This window comes from Erinaceus europaeus, chromosome 2, assembly GCF_950295315.1.
Source record: "Erinaceus europaeus chromosome 2, mEriEur2.1, whole genome shotgun sequence".
Classification (NCBI taxonomy): domain Eukaryota; kingdom Metazoa; phylum Chordata; class Mammalia; order Eulipotyphla; family Erinaceidae; genus Erinaceus; species Erinaceus europaeus.
In genome coordinates, this window is record NC_080163.1 from 110270461 (window position 1) to 110291712 (window position 21252).

Genomic DNA, 21252 nt, shown 5'->3' on the forward strand with positions numbered 1-21252 from the left:
ACAAAAGCGACATGGCAGCCCATGAAGATGGATTTAATGTCGCTTTTTCAACACTGTCTTCTTTTGAAGACTCCCCCGGCCCCTGAAAAATTCTCCTTTATCTGTTGAATCTCCCTTAACATACCAAAGGTCACAAAATATCTGTAATTCTCTGGTGGATACACTCCTCATCAGCTTCTTCCCGCTGCCTATGGGTGGGCCATTCACACTAATAAACATTAAGAAATATTAAAGAATAAATATCATTTCTTTTTTTAAAATTTTATTTATTTATTTTTAAATTTTTAAAATTTTTTTCCTCCTCCAGGATTAATGCTGGGCTCGGTGCCTGCACCATGAATCCACCGCTCCTGGAGGCCATTTTTTTCCCCCTTTTGTTGCCCTTGTTGTAGCTTCGTTGTGGTTATTATTATTGCCCTTGTTGACGCAATTAATTGTTGGATGGGACAGAGAGAAATGGAGAGAGGAGGGGAAGACAGAGAGGGGGAGAGAAAGATGGACACCTGCAGACCTGCTTCACCGCCTGTGAAGCGACTCCCCTGCAGGTGGGGAGCCCGGGCTCAAACCCGGATCCATAAGCCAGTCTTTGCGCTTCGTGCCACGTGTGCTTAACCCGCTGCGCTACCGCCTGACTCCCTATAAATATAATTTCTTATTAAATCCTGTTTGGCAGATACATGATTTCCAGGGAGGTTTTTTTTTTTCAGGAAATTTTATTTTATTTTTAAAAAATTTCTTTATTGGGGAATTAATGTTTTACATTCGACAGTAAATACAGTAATTTATACATGCATAACATTTCTCAGTTTTCCACATAACAATACAACCCCCACTAGGTCCTCTGTCATCCTTTTTGGACATGTACTCTCCCCCCACCCAACCCAGTCTTTTACTTTGGTGTAATACACCAACTCCAGTTCAGGTTCTACTTGTGTTTTCTCTTCTGATCTTGTTTTTCAACTTCTGCCTGAGAGTGAGATCATCCCATATTCATCCTTCTGTTTCTGACTTGTTTCACTTATCATGAATTCTTCAAGGTCCATCCAAGATGGGCTGAAAACAGTGAAGTCACCATTTTTTACAGCTGAGTAGTATTCCATTTTGTATATATACCACCACTTGTTCAGCCACTCATCTGTTGTTGGACACCTGGGTTGCTTCCAGGTTTTGGCTATTACAAATTGTGCTGCCAAGAACATATGTGTACACAGATCTTTTTGGATGGATGTGTTGGGTTCCTTAGGATCTATCCCCAGGAGACAAATTGCAGGATCACAGAGTAGGTCCATTTATAGCCTTCGGAGAGTTCTCCAGACTGTTCTCCACAGAGGTTGGACCAATTGACATTCCCACCAGCAGTGCAGGAGGGTTCCTTTGACCCCACAACCTTTCCAGCATTTGTTGCTGCTACCTTTTCTTATGTATGACATTGTCACAGGAGTGAAGTGGTATCTCATTGTTGTCTATTTGCATTTCTCTGACAATCAGTGATTTGGAGCATTTTTTCATATGTTTGTAGGCCTTTTGGATCTCTTCTGTGGTGAATATTCTGTCCATGTCCTCTCCCCATTTTTGGATGGGATTATTTGTTTTCTTGTTGCTGAATTTGGCAAGCTCTTTATATATTTTGGTTATTAGCCTCTTGTCTGATGTATGGCATGCAAAGATCTTTTCCCATTCTGTCAGGGGTCTCTTTGTTTAGGTATTGGTTTCTTTTGCTGTACAGAAGCTTTTTAATTTGATGTAGTCCCATTGGTATATTTTTGTTTTAGTCTTCTTCGTAATTGGATTCATTTCATTGAATATGTCTTTAAACTTCTTTTATTTTTAAAGTATATATATTACTTTTACCAGAGCACTGCTCAGCTCTGGTTTATGATGGTGCTGGGGACTGAACCTGAGACTTTGGAGCTTTAGGCCTGAAAGGCTTTTTGCATAGCCATCATGCTATTTCCCTATCTCTGTTTGATTTTCTTTTGGAATTTTATCTTTTTCTTTAGCAAGCCAGCAGTAGGGAAGTTCTGATGTATATTTAACTGCAAATTAGCTATATTTAAATAATTTATACTAAATGCATTACACTTAATATGCATCACATTTAATGTAATTTACATTCCCAAAACTGGGAAATGTTATGCATGTATAAACTATTGTATTTACTGTCAAATGTAAAACATTAATCCCCCAATAAAAAAATAAAAAAAAAGCTTTTGTTGTTGATTTATAACCTGATTACTTTTTTTTTTTTTTTTTTTTGCCTCCAGGGTTATCGCTGGGGCTCAGTACCTGTACCTCTGTTCCTGGAGGCCATTTTTTTTTTAATTTAAGAAAGGATAAATTATCAAAACCATAGGGTAGGAGGGGTACAACTCCTCACAATTCCCACCACCCAATCTCCATATCCCACCCCCTCCCCTGATAGCTTTCCCATTCTCTATCCCTCTGGGAGCATGAACCCAGGGTCATTGTGGGTTGCAGAAGGTAGAAGGTCTGGCTTCTGTAATTGCTTCCCCGCTGAACATGGGCGTTGACTGGTCGGTCCATACTCCCAGTCTGCCTGTCTCTTTCCCTAGTAGGGTAGGTCTCTGGGGACGCGGAGCTCCAGGACACATTGGTGGGGTCTTCAGTCCTGGAAGCCTGGCCGGCATCCTGATGGCATCTGGAACCTGGTGACTGAAAAGACAGTTAACATACAAAGCCAAACAAATTGTTGAGCAATCATGGACCCAAAGCTTGGAATAGTGGAGAGGAAGTGTTAGGGAGGTACTCACTGCAAACTCTAGTGTACTTCTGCTTTCAGATATATATTTTGCATTAGTTTATGGATACGTGTGAACATATGCTCTCTCTCACCGAAACTAGTGTATATCTAGGTTTTGGGACTTTGTTAGAAAATGAACCACCTGGGATGGAATTAGAGAATACTATGAAAGGAAAGGTCTCACCCCAGTAATGAAGCTGAAGGGTTGTCATTCCACATGTGAAGTCTCTGGACACAGTCTGAGCTGAAGCATGTTGAGGTGGTAATCGTTGTGTTGATTAGGTTGCGATTGGCAGATGCAATATTATTTGATATGGATTGGGAGAGGCATGTGGGAAAGTGGGCCCTATCCAAAGGTTCCAGGACTGGGGGAAGTAGAGGCTCTATAGTGGAGATGTGAGGTTCCTGCTGTCTTAGGATTCAAAAAGACAATGGATAGTTAATGTTATCATCACATTATTCGGTAATTGGGTTAACTTTGAAAAGTCCTTTTGTATGGTTTGCTGTACAGTACCCAGTATCTTGTATATAGCTGTGCTATTGGTTGCTCCTGATCTACTTGGTCTAGGCTTTTGAGAGAGTCCACATATCAAATACACATCCTATATATTAAAAAGACTCAGTCTGTGTTTTAAAAATTTCGAGACATACAGTTAATTTTCCCCTTCTCATATTAATTATCTAGTGATTTATATGACTACATTTTACTAGGAGTGTACATAAACACCATTCCCACCACCAAAAGACTGTGACCCACCCCTCCCACCCACTCCCACCCCCCACTGGCCCAGGAAGCTGCATATCTACCCCTCACCACAGGGTTTTCACTTTGGTGTCCTACTTACAATTTGGTCAGGTCCTGCTTTTAGTTTCCCTTTCAGATCTTCTTCCTCAACTTCTGTTGATGAGTGGGATCATCCCATACTCATCTTTATCTTTCTGACTTAGCTCACTTAACATAATTCCTTCTAGCTCTGACCAAGATGGGTCAGAGAAGGTGGGTTCATTGTTCTTGATAGCTGTATAGTATTCCATTGTGTATATATACCACAGCTTTCTCAGCCACTCATCTGTTGTTGGGCACCTGGGTTGCTTCCAGGTTTTAGCTATTGTGAATTGTGCTGCTATGTACATAGGAGTTCACACCTCTTTTTGCTTGGGTGTTATGGAGTCCTTGGGGTATAACCCCAGGAGAGGAATTACTGGATCATATGGAAGGTCCATGTCTAGCCTTCTGAGAGTTTTCCAGACTGCTCTCCACAGAGGCTGTACCAATTTACATTCCCACCAGCAATGTAAAAGGGTTCCTCTGTCCCCACAACCTCTCCAGCATTTGTTGCTGCTGTCCTTTTTGATGTATACCATTCTTACAGGAGTGAGGTGGTATCTTAGTGTTGTCTTAATTTGCATTTCTCTGACAATCAGTGACCTAGAGCATTTTTTCATATGTTTGTTAGCCTTTTGGATCTCCTCTGAGGTGAATGTTTTGTTCATATCCTCTGCCCATTTTTGGATGGGGTCATTTGCTTTTTTGGTGCTAAGTTTGCTGAGCTCTTTATATATTTTGGTGATTAGTTTCTTGTCTGATGTATGGCATGTGAAGATCTTCTCCCATTCTGTGAGGGGTCTCTTTGTTTGTTTAATAGTTTCTTTGGCTGTGCAGAAGCTTTTTAATTTGATGTTGTCCCACTGGTTTGTTTCTGCTTTAGTCTTCCTTGCAATTGGGTTTGATTCATCAAAGATGTCCTTGAGGTGTAGGTGGGAAACTGTTTTACCAATGTTTTGCTCTAAGTTTCTGGTCTGACATCCAGTTCTTTGATCCATTTGGAGTTGATTTTTGTTTCTGGTGAGATAAAGTGGTTCAATTTCATTCTTCTGCATATTACAACACAGTTTTCCCAGCACCATTTATTGAAGAGAGCCTCCTTCTTCCATTTAATCCTTTGGGCCCCCTTATCAAAGATTAGATGTCCATAGGTGGAGGCCATTTTTTTTCCTTTTATTGCCCTTGTTGTTTATCGGTGTTGTTGTTACTATTATTGTTGTTACTATTATTGTTGTCGTCACTGTTGGATAGGACAGAGAGAAATGAAGAGGGGAGGGGAAGACCGAGAGGGGGAGAGAAAGATAGACACCTGCAGACCTGCTTCACTGCCTGTGAAATGACTCCTTGCAGGTGGGGAGCCGGGGGCTTGAACCGTCCAGCCTCTCAACCTGATTACTTTCTGTCAGGTATTTGTATACGACTTCAAGCCTATGAAAAGCATTAACATTTGTATTAGGATGAAACATATGGTAAATTAAAAATTGCCACTGCTTAAAAAAAAAAACTGAATTAAGCTTTTCATGGCCTGTCAGGGCTCAGGAGAGAGGTCACCCTTTGTTTCCCTTCAGGAGTCACCACTACACCTTGCTTGTATAACACCTGAACTTTAAAAAAGAAAAAAAGAAAAAAAGAAAGAAAGGAAATACTCTGGGGTGGGGGGTTCAGGTCTTGGAACATGATAGCAGAGGAGTGCCTAGTTGGGGTTGAATTATTATGTGGAAAACTGGGAAATGTTACATGTGTACAAACTATTGTATTTTACTGTCAATTGTAAACCATTAATTTTCCAATAAAGAAATAATTAAAAAAAAAAGATTTTATGAGAACCATAGTGGTTATTGTTGTGTATGTGTCTGTGTGTATGGGGGGGGGGTGGCACTAAGCTTTGGTGGTATATATGTGGAACAACACCAGTGTAATCTTATAATCTTGTAAACTACTATTAAATCACTAATAATTTAAAAAAACAAAACAAAACAAAAAAACAACTCCCCATAAAATTCCAGGTCCAGAAAACTGCACTGGAAAGTCCACCTGAGCATTCAAGCAATGAAAAGCAACAAACAGTCCTAAACTTACAGAAACTTTTCTGAAAATAGAGAAAGGATTTCCTTCTAATTGCTCTCTGAAGCTGTCATATAACCTTAGTAGCAATCTGACAAGACAATATGAGAAAAGAAAATTGCAGACCAGTCTTACACACTGATGTGAAAATTCTAACTAAGATGTTAGTGAATAGAATCAGCAGTCTATCAGAAAGATAATACAGTATTAGTTATAATAGATGATTACTGATAATCAGGGAAATGCAAATCATGCAGCCCTGATCTGGGGCTCAGCTGGCAGAGGAAAGGCACACATATGTGAGATTGACCATGAACCTCAGCACTAGGGCCTGGTGATGCTGTTGGCACACTCTTCTCTCTCTGTTTTTAAAATCTTTTTAAAAAATTTTATTTAGGATTCGACTTCCGGAGGCAGAGCTACGAGCAGCAGATTGCTTTCTCTCCTCTCCTCTCCTCTCTCCTCTCCTCTCCTCTCCCGGATCAACTAGGAATACCAAAGGAGACCACCCGGACCGAAACAAGACAGGACTAGAATGACCACAGGAACCCAGTAAATCACCCATGAGTACAAACACGCGTGGCTGGTGACAGAGAGGAGAGAGGGGCCTAAGGAGAGATTAAGTGACTGCTAACAGTTCAACAGTTTATCAGTGGAGACATCACCTCCAGTCTGCTCCACAACAAGGGGACAGCTGAAGGGAGGAAAGAACTCCCCAGAGACTCACCAAGTGTAACTCTGAGTCTCCATTGCTGCTACCCTCAGAATCTGGAGCAGCAACAGGGAGGGACACCAGGGGACAGAGATCTAACCGGGAAACTCAGGAGAAGACCTGTACCTCGGTGGCATAGCTGAGGGGCTGTGAAAGTCTCTTTGCATAACCACTGGATTATCTCTGCCACACCCTGCTTTATCTCTTGGTCAGGAGTCAGTGATTAAGCGAAGAAGCCTATTGATAGTTTAAAAGCCCTCAGGCACCCATAGCCTACAGGGAAGAAAAAAAAGAGGCTTTTACACCACTGAGCTCCAACTCAGGGATTGAAAAAAACTGTTAACTTCTACCACGGTAAACCCTTTAATTAAATTACTTAGACACAAGTCAATCCAGGCAATAGTGATCAATAATTTGAAAAGTACTGATAAAAGGAGCTCATAACATAATATATAAAATGGTTAAAACAACAAGAAAAAATATTGGAGACTCGAACCAGGACAAGAGTCCAGCTAAAAGTCCTCCAGAGGGTGAAGCACAAAACAACGAGTTCAACATCCAAACATTAGCTAAGGAAATAATAACAGGAGTGAGTAAAGAATTTGAAAAAATTGTAATCAGAAATGCAGGAACAACAAATGAGAATATGGAAGAAAATTCTAATTATCTCATGGTTATTAGAGAGCTGAAAGCTGAAATCGCTGAGCTAAGAAGGCAACTAGCTGAACAAGCTAAAACAATATCAGAGCAGGGCAACAAAATAGATGAACTCCAGGAAGCAGTAGAGGGCAGAGAGAATAGAATCTATGAGGCTGAAAACAGAATTAGCAAGATTGAGGATGAATTAGAGACAACTAAAAAAGAAGTAAGAGATCTCAAAAAGAGATTAAGAGATGCTGAAAACAACAATAGAGTCCTATGGGATGACTTCAAAAGAAACAATATATGCATTATTGGCTTACCAGAGGAAGAAAGAGAAGGAGAGGAAGAAAGCATTCTCCAGGCCATAATAGCTGAAAATTTCTCTAGTCTAGACAACACCAAAGACATAAAGATTCAAGAAGCCCAGAGGGTCCCAAACAGAATTAACCCAGACCTAAAGACACCAAGATATGTCATACTTAGAATGCAAAGGAATAAGGATAAAGAAAGGATCCTGAAGGCTGCAAGAGAAAAACAAAGAGTCACCTACAAAGGAAAACCCATAAGATTAGAAGCAGTCTTCTCCATACAAACACTACAGGCCAGAAGAGAATGGCAAGATATCTATCGAGTGCTCAATGAAAAAGGCTTTCAGCCAAGAATACTATATCCTGCTAGACTGTCATTCAGACTAGATGGAAGCATCAAAACCTTCTCAGACAAGCAACAGTTGAAGGAAGCAACCGCACCAAGCCTGCCCTTAAAGAAGTTCTGAAAGGTCTCCTATAAACAACCAGACCACCACAAATAGGACATATATCAAAACACTCTAAAACTCTACAAGAATGGTGTTAAAATATCTTCAATCTTTGATATCAATAAATGTCAATGGCCTGAATTCACCTATTAAAAGACACAGAGTAGGAAGATGGATCAGAAAACACAACCCAACAATATGTTGTCTACAGGAAACTCACCTAACTCAACAAGACAAACACAGACTTAAAGTGAAAGGATGGAAAACTATCATACAAGCCAATGGCCCACAAAAAAGGGCAGGAACAGCTATTCTCATATCTGACATGATAGACTTGAAAATAGATAAGATTAAAAAAGATAGGAATGGACACTACTTAATGCTCAGAGGATCAGTCAATCAAGAGGACTTAACAATTATTAATATCTATGCACCCAATGAGAAGCCATCTAAATACATCAAACTTCTACTGAAAGAGCTACAGCAATATATTAACAGTAACACAATCATAGTAGGGGACTTCAACACCCCACTATCTCAACTTGACAGATCATCCAGGAAGAAAATCAGTAAAGACATAAGGGAGCTAAATGAAGAGATAGATTAACTAGAACTATTGGACATTTTCAGAGTCATTCATCCCAAGAAACTGGAATACACATTTTACTCAAATCCACATGGATAATTCTCAAGGATAGACCATATGTTAGGCCACAAAGACAGCATCAGCCAATTCAAGAGCACTGAAATCACCCCAAGCATCTTCTCAGACCACAGTGGAATTAAACTAACACTTAACAATCAACAAAAGATTAGTAACAGTCCCAAAATGTGGAAGCTCAACAGTACACTTCTTAACAACTTCTGGGTCAAAGAGGAAATCAAGGAAGAAATCAAAATGTTTCGAGAGTTCAATGAAAATGAAGACACAAGCTATCAAAATATTTGGGACACAGCTAAAGCAGTCTTAAGAGGGAAGTTCATAGCTATACAAGCACACATTAGGAAACAAGAAAAGGTACAAATAAACAGCCTGATTGCACATCTTAAAGACCTAGAAGAAGAACAACAAAGGAATCTTAAAGCAACCAGAAGGACAGAAATCACTAAAGTTAGGGCAGAAATAAATAACATTGAGAATAGGAAAACCATACAAAAGATCAATGAAAGTAAATGTTGGTTCTTCGAAAGAGTAAACAAAATCGACAAGCCTTTAGCCAGACTCACAAAACAAAAAAGGGAGAAGACCCAAATAAATCGGATAGTAAATGAAAGAGGAGATATCACAACAGACACTGCAGAAATTCAACATATCATGAGAGGCTTCTATGAACAACTATATGCCACCAAGCTAGAGAACCTGGAAGAAATGAATGATTTCCTAGATACCTACCAACTTCCAAAACTAAGTAAAGAGGAAGTAGATAATATGAACAGGCCCATCACAGCTAATGAAATTGAAACAGTTATCAAAAATCTTCCCAAAAATAAAAGTCCTGGACCAGATGGTTTTACAAATGAATTCTACAAAACTTTCAAAGAAGAACTAATACCTCTACTTTTAAAAGTCTTCCAGAAGACTGAAGACACTGGAATACTCCCTGCAGCTTCTATGAAACCAACATCACCCTGATACCAAAAGCAGACAGGGTCACAACCAAAAAAGAAAACTACAGACCAATATCTCTGATGAACATAGATGCGAAAATATTGAACAAAATTCTAGCCAACCGGATACAGCAGTATATCAAAAAGACTGTTCATCATGACCAAGTGGGGTTTATCCCAGGCATGCAAGGTTGGTTTAATATACGTAAATCAATCAATGTGATCCACCACATCAACAAAAGCAAGACCAAAAACCACATGGTCATATCAATAGATGCAGAGAAAGCCTTTGACAAAATACAACATCCCTTTATGATCAAAACACTACAAAAAATGGGAATAGATGGAAAATTCCTGAAGATAGTGGAGTCTATATATAGCAAACCTACAGCCAACATCATACTCAATGGTGAAAAACTGGAAGCATTTCCCCTCAGATCAGGTACTAGACAGGGCTGCCCACTATCACCATTACTATTCAACATAGTGTTGGAAGTTCTTGCCATAGCAATCAGGCAGGAGCAAGGAATTAAAGGCATACAGATTGGAAGAGAAGAAGTTAAACTCTCCTTATTTGCAGATGACATGATAGTATACATGGAAAAACCTAAGGAATCCAGCAAGAAGCTTTTGGAAATCATCAGACAATACAGTAATGTGTCAGGCTATAAAATTAACATTCAAAAGTCAGTGGCATTCCTCTATGCAAACACTAAGTTAGAAGAAATTGAAATCCAGAAATCAGTTCCTTTTTCTATAGCAACAAAAACAATAAAATATCTAGGAGTAAACCTAACCAAAGAAGTGAAAGACTTGTATACTGAAAATTATGAGTCACTATTCAAAGAAATTGAAAAAGATACAAAGAAGTGGAAAGATATTCCATGTTCATGGGTTGGAAGAATTAACATCATCAAAATGAATATATTACCCAGAGCCATCTACAAATTTAATGCTATCCCCATCAAGATCCCAAGCACATTTTTTAGGAGAATAGAAAAAATGCTACAAATGTTTATCTGGAACCAGAAAAGACCTAGAATAGCCAAAACAATCTTGAGAAAAAAGAACAGAACCGGAGGCATCACACTGCCAGATCTCAAACTGTATTATAGGGCCATTGTCATCAAAACTGCTTGGTACTGGACCATGAACAGACACACTGACCAGTGGAATAGAATTGAGAGCCCAGAAATGAGGCCCCACACGTATGGACATCTAATCTTTGACAAAGGGGCCCAGACTATTGCATGGGGAAAACAGAGTCTCTTCAACAAATGGTGTTGGAAACAATGGGTTGAAACATGCAGAAGAATGAAACTGAACCACTGTATTTCACCAAATACAAAAGTAAATTCCAAGTGCATCTAGGACTTGGATGTTAGACCAGAAACTATCAGATACTTAGAGGAAAATATTGGCAGAACTTTTTTCTGCATAAATTTTAAAGACATTTTCAATGAAACGAATCCAATTACAAGGAAGACTAAGGCAAGTATAAACCTATGGGACTACATCAAATTAAAAAGCTTCTTCACAGCAAAAGAAACCACTACCCAAACCAAGAGACCCCTCACAGAATGGGAGAAGATCTTTACATGCCATACATCAGATAAGAGTTTAATAACCAACATATATAAAGAGCTTGCCAGACTCAACAACAAGACAACAAATAACCCCATCCAAAAATGGGGGGAGGACTTGGACAGAATATTCACCACAGAAGAGATCCAAAAGGCCGAGAAACACATGAAAAAATGCTCCAAGTCTCTGATTGTCAGAGAAATGCAAATCAAGACAACAATGAGATATCACTTCACTCCTGTGAGAATGTCACACATCAGAAAAGGTAACAGCAGCAAATGCTGGAGAGGGTGTGGGGTCAAAGGAACCCTCCTGCACTGCTGGTGGGAATGTCAATTGGTCCAACCTCTGTGGAGAACAGTCTGGAGAAGTCTCAGAAGGCTAGAAATGGACCTTCCCTATGACCCTGCAATTCCCCTCCTGGGGATATATCCTAAGGAACCCAACACATCCATCCAAAAAGATCTGTGTACACATATGTTCTTGGCAGCACAATTTGTAATAGCCAAAACCTGGAAGCAACCCAGGTGTCCAACAACAGATGAGTGGCTGAGCAAGTGGTGGTATATATACACAATGGAATACTACTCAGCTGTAAAAAATGGTGACTTCACTGTTTTCAGCCGATCTTGGATGGACCTTGAAAAAATCATGTTGAGTGAAATAAGTCAGAAACAGAAGGATGAATATGGGATGATCTCACTCTCAGGCTGAAGTTGAAAAACAAGATTAGAAAAGAAAACACAAGTCGAACCTGAAATGGAATTGGAGTATTACACCAAAGTAAAAGACTCTGGGGTGGGTGGGTGGGTGGAGAGAATACAGGTCCATGAAAGATGGTGAATGACATCATTGTAGTTATTATTGTTGTAGTTATTATTGTTGTCATCACTGTTAGATATGACAGAGAGAAATGGAGAGAGGAGGGGAAGACAGAGAAGGAAAGAGAAAGATAGGCACCTGCAGACCTGCTTCATCACCTGTAAAGTGACTCCACCCTGCAGGTGGGGAGCCGGGGGCTCTAACCGGGATCCTTACACTGGTCCTTGCACTTTGTGCCACGTACACTTAACCCGCTGCACCACTGCCCAACTCTCTCTCTCTGTTTTTAATATTTTATTTATTTATTCATGAGAATGTTAGGAAGAGAGAAAGAAACAGACATCACTCTGGTATATGTGCTGCTGGGGATTGAACTTGGCACCTCACGCTTGAAAGTCCAATGCTTTCTCCACTGAGCCACCTCCTGGGCTACTTGACTCTCAAAAAAATAAATGAAATATTTAAAAATAAGATAAAGTATCACCTTAGTAATTAGGGGAATGCAAATTAAACTTATTGTGGGATAGCAATATATAGTCAGTCACTGGTTGCTAATTTTTAAAATTTTCTTTTAATTATTTTATTTTCTTTTTTCTCCAGGGTTATCACTTGCTCAGTGCCTGCATTATGAATCCATTGCTCCTGGCGGCCATTTTTTTCCCATTGCTGTTGTTATTGTTGTTGTTGGATAGGACAGAGAGAAATTGAGAGAGGAGGGGAAGACAGAGAGGGGGAAAGACACCTGCAGACCTGCTTCACTGCTTGTGAAGCAATTCCCCCCTGCAGGTGGGGACCTGGGGGCTCATACTGGGATCCTATGACAACTATCACATATTTAAAGGTACATTATTATACATTCTTCATAGACTCTTCATAACAACAGAAGAAGAGAAAGAACCTTCTATGACGGTCATTTATTCTGTTGCCAATTAGATAGAGATACAACACAAAAACCATAGACCACTCTCTTTTGTGAAAGTAGTCACAGAAATCCTCAACAAAATATGAGAAAATCAAATCCTGAGATTTATGTAAAGATTATACACTGATTGAGTGGGATTTATCCCAAGAATATAAGGTTGGTTTAACATTCAAGAACCAATGTAATATGCCATGCCAATCAAGGACAATAATCATACTATCATTTCAATAACACAGAAAAAGCATTTGACAAAATCCAGCACCACATCATGGTAATAGCACTCTACACACCTGAAAGACAAGGGCAACTCCTTCATCTGAGAAAGGACATCAGTGGGGAACTTCAAAGTTAACACTAACTCGGTGTGCTGCTTTCTCCTCAAGATCAGCATATCTACTTTCACTTCTATTCAACATCGTCCCAGAGACTCTAGCAGGGCATTTCAGCAAGATAATTGTAAAGCAAGAAGTAGAATCATCTCTATTTGTGGATGACATGATCTCATATATAGAAAATTCTAGAGAATCCACTAGCATTTATTTATTTATCATTTGGGGGGAAACTAATGGTTTATAGTTACTAATATATGTTTAAAATTTCTCAATTTCGGGGGCTGGGCGGTAGCACAGCGTGCTAAGTGCACATGGCACTAAGCGCAAGGACCAGCATAAGGATCCTGGTTCGAGCCCCCTCACTTCACTTGCAGGGGGAACACTTCACAAGCAGTGAAGCATGTCTGCAGGTGTCTATCTTTTTCTCCCCCTCTCTGTCTTCCCTTCCTCTCTCCATTTATCTCTATCCAATTCAACAGCAATGATAATAACCACAACAATGATGAAACAACAAGGGCAACAAAATGGAAAAAATAGCCTCTAGGAGCAGTGGATTTGTGGTGCAGGCACTGAGGATCCCTGGAGGCAAAAAAAAAAAAATCTCAATTTCTTTTTTTTAATATTTATTTATTCCATTTTGTTGCCCTGGTTGTTTTATTGCTGTAGTTAGAGAAATGGAGAGAGGAGGGGAAGACAGAGAGGGGGAGAAAAAGACACCTGCAGACCTGCTTCACCGCCTGTGAAGCCACACCCCTGCAGGTGGAGGGGAGGGCTCGAACTGGGATCTTTTCCCAGTTAGATTTAAAATGTTAGCTTTAACATAAATTCACATAGTCTGTAGATTGTGGTGTGGTGGTGGTGGTGGTGGTGGTGGTGGTGGTGGTGGTGGTGGTGGTGGTGGTGTGTGTGTGTGTGAGTGTGTGTGTGTGTGAGAGAGAGAGAGAGAAAGAGAGAGAGAGATAGATAGAGGGGGGAGAGAGAATTAAAAATGTTCTAAGGGGGTTGGGGCGGTAGTGTAGTGGGTTAAGCTCAGGTGGTGAAGCAGATCTGTAGGTGTCTGTCTTTCTCTCCCCTCTCTGTCTTCCCCTCCTCTCTCCATTTCTCTCTGTCCTATCCAACAACGACGACATCAACAACAATAAAATAACAAGAGCAACGAAAGGAAATAAATAAAGAAAAAAATCCAAAAAAAAAGTAAAAAAAATTTATTTTGGGGGTCAGAAGTAGCACAGTGGGTTAAGTGCAGGTGGTGCAAACACAAGGACCGATGTAAGGATCCCGGTTCAAGACCCTGGCTCCCCACCTGCAGGGGAGTCACTTCACTGCCGGTGAAGCAGGTCTGCACGTGTCTCTCTTTCTCTTCCCCTCTCTGTCTTCTCCTCCTCTCTCCATTTCTCTCTTTCCTATCCAACAACAACGATGGCATCAATAACAATAATAAATACAACAACAATAGAAACAACAAGGGCAACAAAAGAGGGGAAAATGTTCAAACATTGACTGTCATGATGAAACCCAATTCGTTGATTATACTAAAAACCATCTTTGGGAAGGTGCTTGACAATGAGGGAGGAAGCCCTCTGCCTCAGCACCTTCACTCCTGAATATACCCCTGGAGGGAATATGGATACACAGGCCTCAAGAGATACTTAGCAGAATAGCAACATCTCTTATAATAACTTCAAATCGAACACAACTCAAAACGTCATACAATTGGAAGACTATCAAGTAAAGAAATGAGTCACCTAGATCTATTCCCAGTATCTAAGGATTGACCTTAAAGACTGAATGTTGAGTGAAAAACAAGATGCAAAAAATATAAGCCAAATTAGTCTACTGGTAATTCAAAAGTATCTATAGTTTAAAACTAAAGTTTAGCTATATGCTATATTTAAGTATATGTATACACACACACACACACACATATTTAAGTCAGCACACACATTACTGTGTGCAAGGACATTGGTTCAAGCCACTGGTCCCTACCTACAGGAGGAAAGCTTCATGAGGGGTGTCTCTCTTTCTCTGTCTCTCCCTACCTCCCCTATCCCTTTTGATTTCTGTCTCAACTCAATAAAATAAAAATAAATTTTTATATAGATGCATGTAGGCAACATTGTGTTAACATTTTATTTATTATTATTTTATCTTGTCATCACTTCTCCAGGGCTTTACCACCGTGACTCTAGGACAACAGTCTTTATTTTTCTTTTTTTAATTTTTCATTATCATTATCATTATTTATTTATTAGATAGAAACAGCCAGAAATCAAGAGGGGATAGACAGGGAGAGAGAGACACCTGCAGTACTGCTTTACCACTCACAAAGCTATCCCTCTGCAGATAGGGACTGGGGGCTCGGACCTAGGTCTTCATGCATTGTGACATGTGCACTCAACCAGGTGTGCCTCCACCTGCCCCCCTCTTTTTAGATTTATTGATCTGTTTAACTAATGGCACAGACAGAGAGAGAGACTCTAGCACACGTCATGTTAGGGATTAAATTTAGGAATTCACACTTGAGAGTCCAACACTTTATACACTGTGCCACCTTCTGAGATGCCCAAAATTTCCAGATAGAGACAAAAAGACAGAGGGAGTGTGGGAAACACACCTCAATACTGAAGCTTTCTTCAGTACGGTGGGTGTGTGGCTTAAACCTGAGTCATGAGCATGACAAAACGCACCCAGTTTTTCCTATTTTTAACAATTTTTGGATACAAGCAGGGATTTGCTGGGGTCTGTATTAAAATTTAAACCTACTTTTATTATCTGTCGGTATTAAAGTGCAGTGGGAGGATTAAGGTACTTACATATACTACCCACCCCAACCTGCCCTCAGAAGCTGAAATGTTTCATTATAAACAAAGGAGCCTGGGAGCCAGGCCTGGTTGAAAGCATATGTTAAACAAAGGAGCCTGTGGTGCTTAGAGAGGACTGTGTGCAACTGTAGAAAGAGTCTAGACGAATGGATAGAAGTGAGATCTCAAATGGTGACACATAGGATAAATTCCTAACCTTTTGAAGCGGATGTCAAAGAGGGTAATTGGATTCTCTTCAACATGTTTCTTGTTGCAGATGTCAAATAGAAAGCTAGACCAAATCGATGGAAGGGCTGACCCCAGAAGGCAAATCTCATCTCCTTCTGTAACTCCAGAAGATGCAATTCTTCCCTGGAGGATCTTGGTCCATGCCAGGTATCTAAGAAGAAAGGTCACGGCTGATGAACCAGCATGTGCCATGCATCCTCAGGCAACAATAGATCTTGGTCTGTTTGTCAAGAATTTACAATCTGACTGGGGAGACAAGTGTGACACTCCTAAATAGAACTTTTAAAATGTGAATGATGTGTCTCTAGTAATACATGTATAGAAAATATTTTTGGTGGGGGCAGGTGGTGGCACATCTGGTTAAGTGCACACATTACAGTGTGCAAGGACCCAGGTTCAAGCCCTTGGTCCCCACCTGCAGGGGAAAAGCTTCATGAGTGGTGAAGCAGGCCTACTAGTATCTGTTTGTCTCTTTCCCTCTATTTATTTATTTATTAGAAACAGAGAGAAACTGATAAGGGAGGGGGAGATAGGGAAAGAGATATAGAGACACCTGCAGCCCTGCTTCCCCACTTGTAAAGCTTTCCCCCTGCAAGTGGAGACCAGGGGCTTGAACCCAGGTCCTTGTGCACTGTAATGTGTGTGTTTAACCAGGTGCACCACTGCCTGGCCCTTCTCTTTCCTGGTCTATCTCTCCCTCTCTTCTCAATTTCTATCTGCCTCTATCTAATAATAAAGAAGTAAATAAATAGATGAAAAATACACTAATAGAAAAAAAATAGAAGATGAAAAGACAATATTTTCAGGTAAACCAGAGGAGTAGTTCAGTTTCTTGAAGCACCAATTTAGATGCTTGAGGCTCCAGAGGTCCCTGGTTCAGCCCCCTTAGCACCTACCACTTTATACCAGGACTGAGCAGTGCTCTGGTCCTCTCTTTTCTCCCCCCCCACTTTATCTTTCACAGTAAACAGACAGTACATTTATTTGTTTATTTATTTTAAAAAGGAGACATTAACAAAACCGTATGATAGGAGGGGTACAACTCCACACAATTCCCATCACCAGATCTCTACATCCATCCCCTCCCCTGATAGCTTTCCTATTCTTTATCCCTCTAAAGTATGGACCCAAGGTTATTTTGGGATGCAGAAGGTGGAAGGTCTGGCTTCTGTTAATTGCTTCCCCGCTGAACATGGGCGTTGACTGGTCAGTCCATACTCCCAGTCTGCCTCTCTCTTTCCCTAGTAGGGTGGGTTTCTGAGGAAGCATAGCTCCAGGACACACTGGTGGGGTTGTCTGTCCAGGGTAGTCTGGTGGGCATGCTGCTGGCATCTGGGACCTGGTGACTGAAAAGAGAATTAACATACAAAGCCAAACAAATTATTGAACAATCATGGACCCAAAAGCTGGAATAGTGCAGATGAAGTGTTGGGGAGTACTCACTGCAGACTACTGTGTACTTTTGCTTTCAGGTATATGTTTTGCCCTAGTTTATGGGTACATGTGAACATATGCTCTATCTCAGGGGACCTGGTCTATATGTAGGTTTTGGGACTTTGTTAGGAAGTGAACCACCTGGAATGAAATCAGAGAATACTATGAAAGGAACAGTCTCACCTGAGTAATGAAGCTGAAGGGTTGTCATTCTATACCTGAAAGACAAGTACATTTTTAAGAACATTTACATGGAATATTTGCAGGAAGATATTGCAAGGAGAATATTTGGAGATCTATGCCAGGGAAATATGCAAATAGGATGGGGGTAGATAGCATAATGTTTATACAAAGAGACTCTCATGCCTGAGGCGCCAAGGTCCAGGATCAATCCCCGCACCACCATAAACCAGAGCTGAGCAGTGCTCTGGTAAAGAAAAAGAAAGAAAAAGAGAAAGAAAGAAGGAAAGAAAGAAAGAAAGAGAGGAAGAAAGGAAGGAAGAAAGAAAGAAAGAAAAATAGATACAAATCAGTAGGAAAAAGTAACAGTAGAAAAATGGGCAAAGGCCCTGAGGAAGCAGTTCATAGGAACAAAATCCCAACAGCAATCAGCATAAGAAGCTGCTCACTCTCACATTAAAGAAAGACAGACTGTGGTGCAGGGGCTAAAGCATTGGAACTGAAAGTCTGAGGCCCTCGAGAAACACATGAAAAAATGCTCCAAGTCTCTGATTGTCAGAGAAATGCAAATGAAGACAACAATGAGATACCACATCACTCCTGTGAGAATGCCACACATCAGAAAAGGTAACAACAGCAAATGCTGGAGAGGGTGTGGGGTCAAAGGAACCCTCCTACACTGCTGGTGGGTATGTAAATTGGTCCAACCTCTGTGGAGAACAGTCTGGAGAACTCTCAGAAGGCTAGAAATGGACCTACCCCATGATCCTGCAATTTATCTCCTGGGGATATAGCCTAAAGAAATCAACACACCCATCCAAAAAGATCTGTGTACACATATGTTCTTGGCAGCACAATTTGTAATAGCCAAAACCTGGAAGCAACCCAGGTGTCCAACAACAGGTGAGTGGCTGAGCAAGTTGTGGTATATATATACAATGGAATACTACTCCGCTATAAAATATGGTGACTTCACCGTTTTCAGCCCATCTTGGATGGACCTTGAAAAATTCATGTTAAGTGAAATAAGTCAGAAACAGAAGGATGAATATGGGATGATCTCACTCTCAGGCAGAAGTTGAAAAACAAGATCAGAAAAGAAAAAAACACAAGTAGAACCTGAAATGGATTTGGCATATCACACCAAAGTAAAAGACTCTGGGGTGGGTGGGTGGGGAGAATACAGGTCCATGGAGGATGATAGAGGACCTAGTGGGGGTTGTATAGTTATATGGGAAACTGGGGAATGTTATGCATGTGCAAACTATTGTATTTACTGTTGAATGTAAAACATTAATAAAAAAAAGAGTCTGAGGCCTTACGTTTGATCCTTGGTATCATATATGTCAGAGTGATGCTTTGATTCTCTCTCTCTTCTCTCACATTAATTGATAAATACATTAAAAAAATAAATATAAACACAAGTCGAACCTGAAATGGAATTGGAGTATTACACCAAAGTAAAAGACTCTGGGGTGGGTGGGTGGGTGGGGAGAATACAGGTCCATGAAAAATGATGAATGAAATAGTGGGGGTTGTATTGTTAAATGGGAATCTGGGGAATGTTATGCATGTAAAAAAAAAAAAAGAAGTAGAAACGCAAAGCAGAAATTGGCTGAGTTTGGAGTATGGCACCAAAGTAAGAAAGCAGAAGTACACTAGAGTTTGCAGTGAGTACCTCCCTAATACTTCCTCTCCACTTTTCCAAGCTTTGGGTCCATGATTGCTCAACAATTTGTTTGGCTTTGTATGTTAACTCTCTTTTCAGTCACCAGGTTCCAGGTGTCATCAGGATGCCGGCCAGACTTCCCTGGATTGAAGACCCCACCAATATGTCCTGGAGCTCAGCTTCCCCAGAGACCCACCCTACTAGGGAAAGAGAGAGGCAGACTGGGAGTATGGACCGACCAGTCAACGCCCATGTTCAGTGGGGAAGCAATTACAGAAGCCAGACCCTCTACCTTCTGCAACCCACAATGACCCTGGGTCCATGCTTCCAGAGGGATAGAGAATGGGAAAGCTATCGGGGGAAGGGGTGGGATATGGAGTTTGGGCGGTGGGAATTGTGTGGAGTTGTACCCCTCCTACCCTATGGTTTTGTTAATTAATCCTTTCTTAAATAAAAAAATATATATATAAAAAATAAATAAATATAGGAAAGGCTGGGTGGTAGCACACCTGGTTGAGTGCACATATTACAAGGACTTGGGTTTCCACCTGCAGGGGGAAAGCTTCATAAGTGGTGAAGCAGGGCTGCAGGTGTCTCTCTGTCTCTCTCCCTATCTCCCCCTTCTTCTTAATGTCTGGCTGTCTCTATTCAGTAAATAAAGATAATAAAAATAAAAAATAAAAAATAAATATATGGAGGGGCAGATAGCACAATGGTGATGTAAAGAGACTCATGCCTGAGGCTCCAAAGTGCTAGGTTCAATCCCCTGCACCACCATAAGCCAGAGCGGAGCAATGCTTTGGTAAATAAATAAATAAATAAATAAAATAAATAAATATAAAAAAGAAGTCAGATTTTCCTGCTTACTTATTCTATTGGCAAGGACTTGAAAGAGGTTCTAGGTTCAATACCCAGTTCTCCAAATACCAGAGCTGAGTGTCGTATGCTTTACATTGGTTTGTTCTAGCCCTCCCCCGCCAAGAGAATTGGATCAGTCCAGTTAATTTCGCGGGCCCGCTTGGCCCCACCCCAAGGGACCCCGGGAGAGGGTTCCTGAGTTCGAGAGTGCCAGAGTTTTCAGAGGGTTCCCCAGTAAGAGAGTTCCAGAGTTCTAGAGTGAGAGAGTTCAAGGGTTCCTGAGTTTGAGAGTAAAAGAGAGGGTGTTTGTGCCGCCGCAAAGAGACAGCAGAGTTCTGTTTGGTGATTAGTTTGTCTTAGTTTATGAATCGTTGTTCCTGAATAAAGAAATACAGCTTCCCTGCCCAGCCGTTGTCTCTGCGTCTCTGTTACCCGCCGTGAAGCTAGACCGGCCGGCAAGAGCCTCCGAAATTTTAACAACAAATGGCGCCCAACGTGGGTCTTGAACCCACGACCCTGAGATTAAGAGTCTCATGCTCTACCGACTGAGCTAGCCGGGCTTTGTTGTTAAATTTTCAGAGGCTCTTGCCGGCCGGTCTAGCTTCACGGCGGGTAACAGAGACGTGGAGACAACGGCTGGGCAGGGAAGCTGTATTTCTTTATTCAGGAACAACGATTCATAAACTAAGACAAACTAATCACCAAACAGAACTCTGCTGTCTCTTTGCGGCGGCACAAACACTCTCTCTTTTACTCTCGAACTCAGGAACCCTCGAACTCTCTCACTCTAGAACTCTGGAACTCTCTTACTGGGGAACCCTCTGAAAACTCTGGCACTCTCGAACTCAGGAACCCTCTCCTGGGGTCCCTTGGGGCGGGGCCAAGTGGGCCCGCGAAATTAACTGGACTGATCCAATTCTCTTGGCGGGGGAGGGCTAGAACAAACCAATGTAAAGTATACGACAGCTGAGTGATGTTCTGACTGCTTTCTTGTTCTCATAAAATAAAATAATGAATATTTTTTACTATTA

The 21252-nt window shown here is 40.9% G+C and overlaps 1 non-coding gene across 1 annotated transcript; it reads right to left on the bottom strand.

Moving 5' to 3' along the window:
• Positions 1–20708: 20708 nt before the first annotated feature.
• On the bottom strand, positions 20709–20781 carry TRNAK-CUU (transfer RNA lysine (anticodon CUU)). Its single transcript has one exon. It is a non-coding gene; the product is annotated as a tRNA-Lys (tRNA).
• Between the last annotated feature and the right edge of the window lie 471 nt (positions 20782–21252).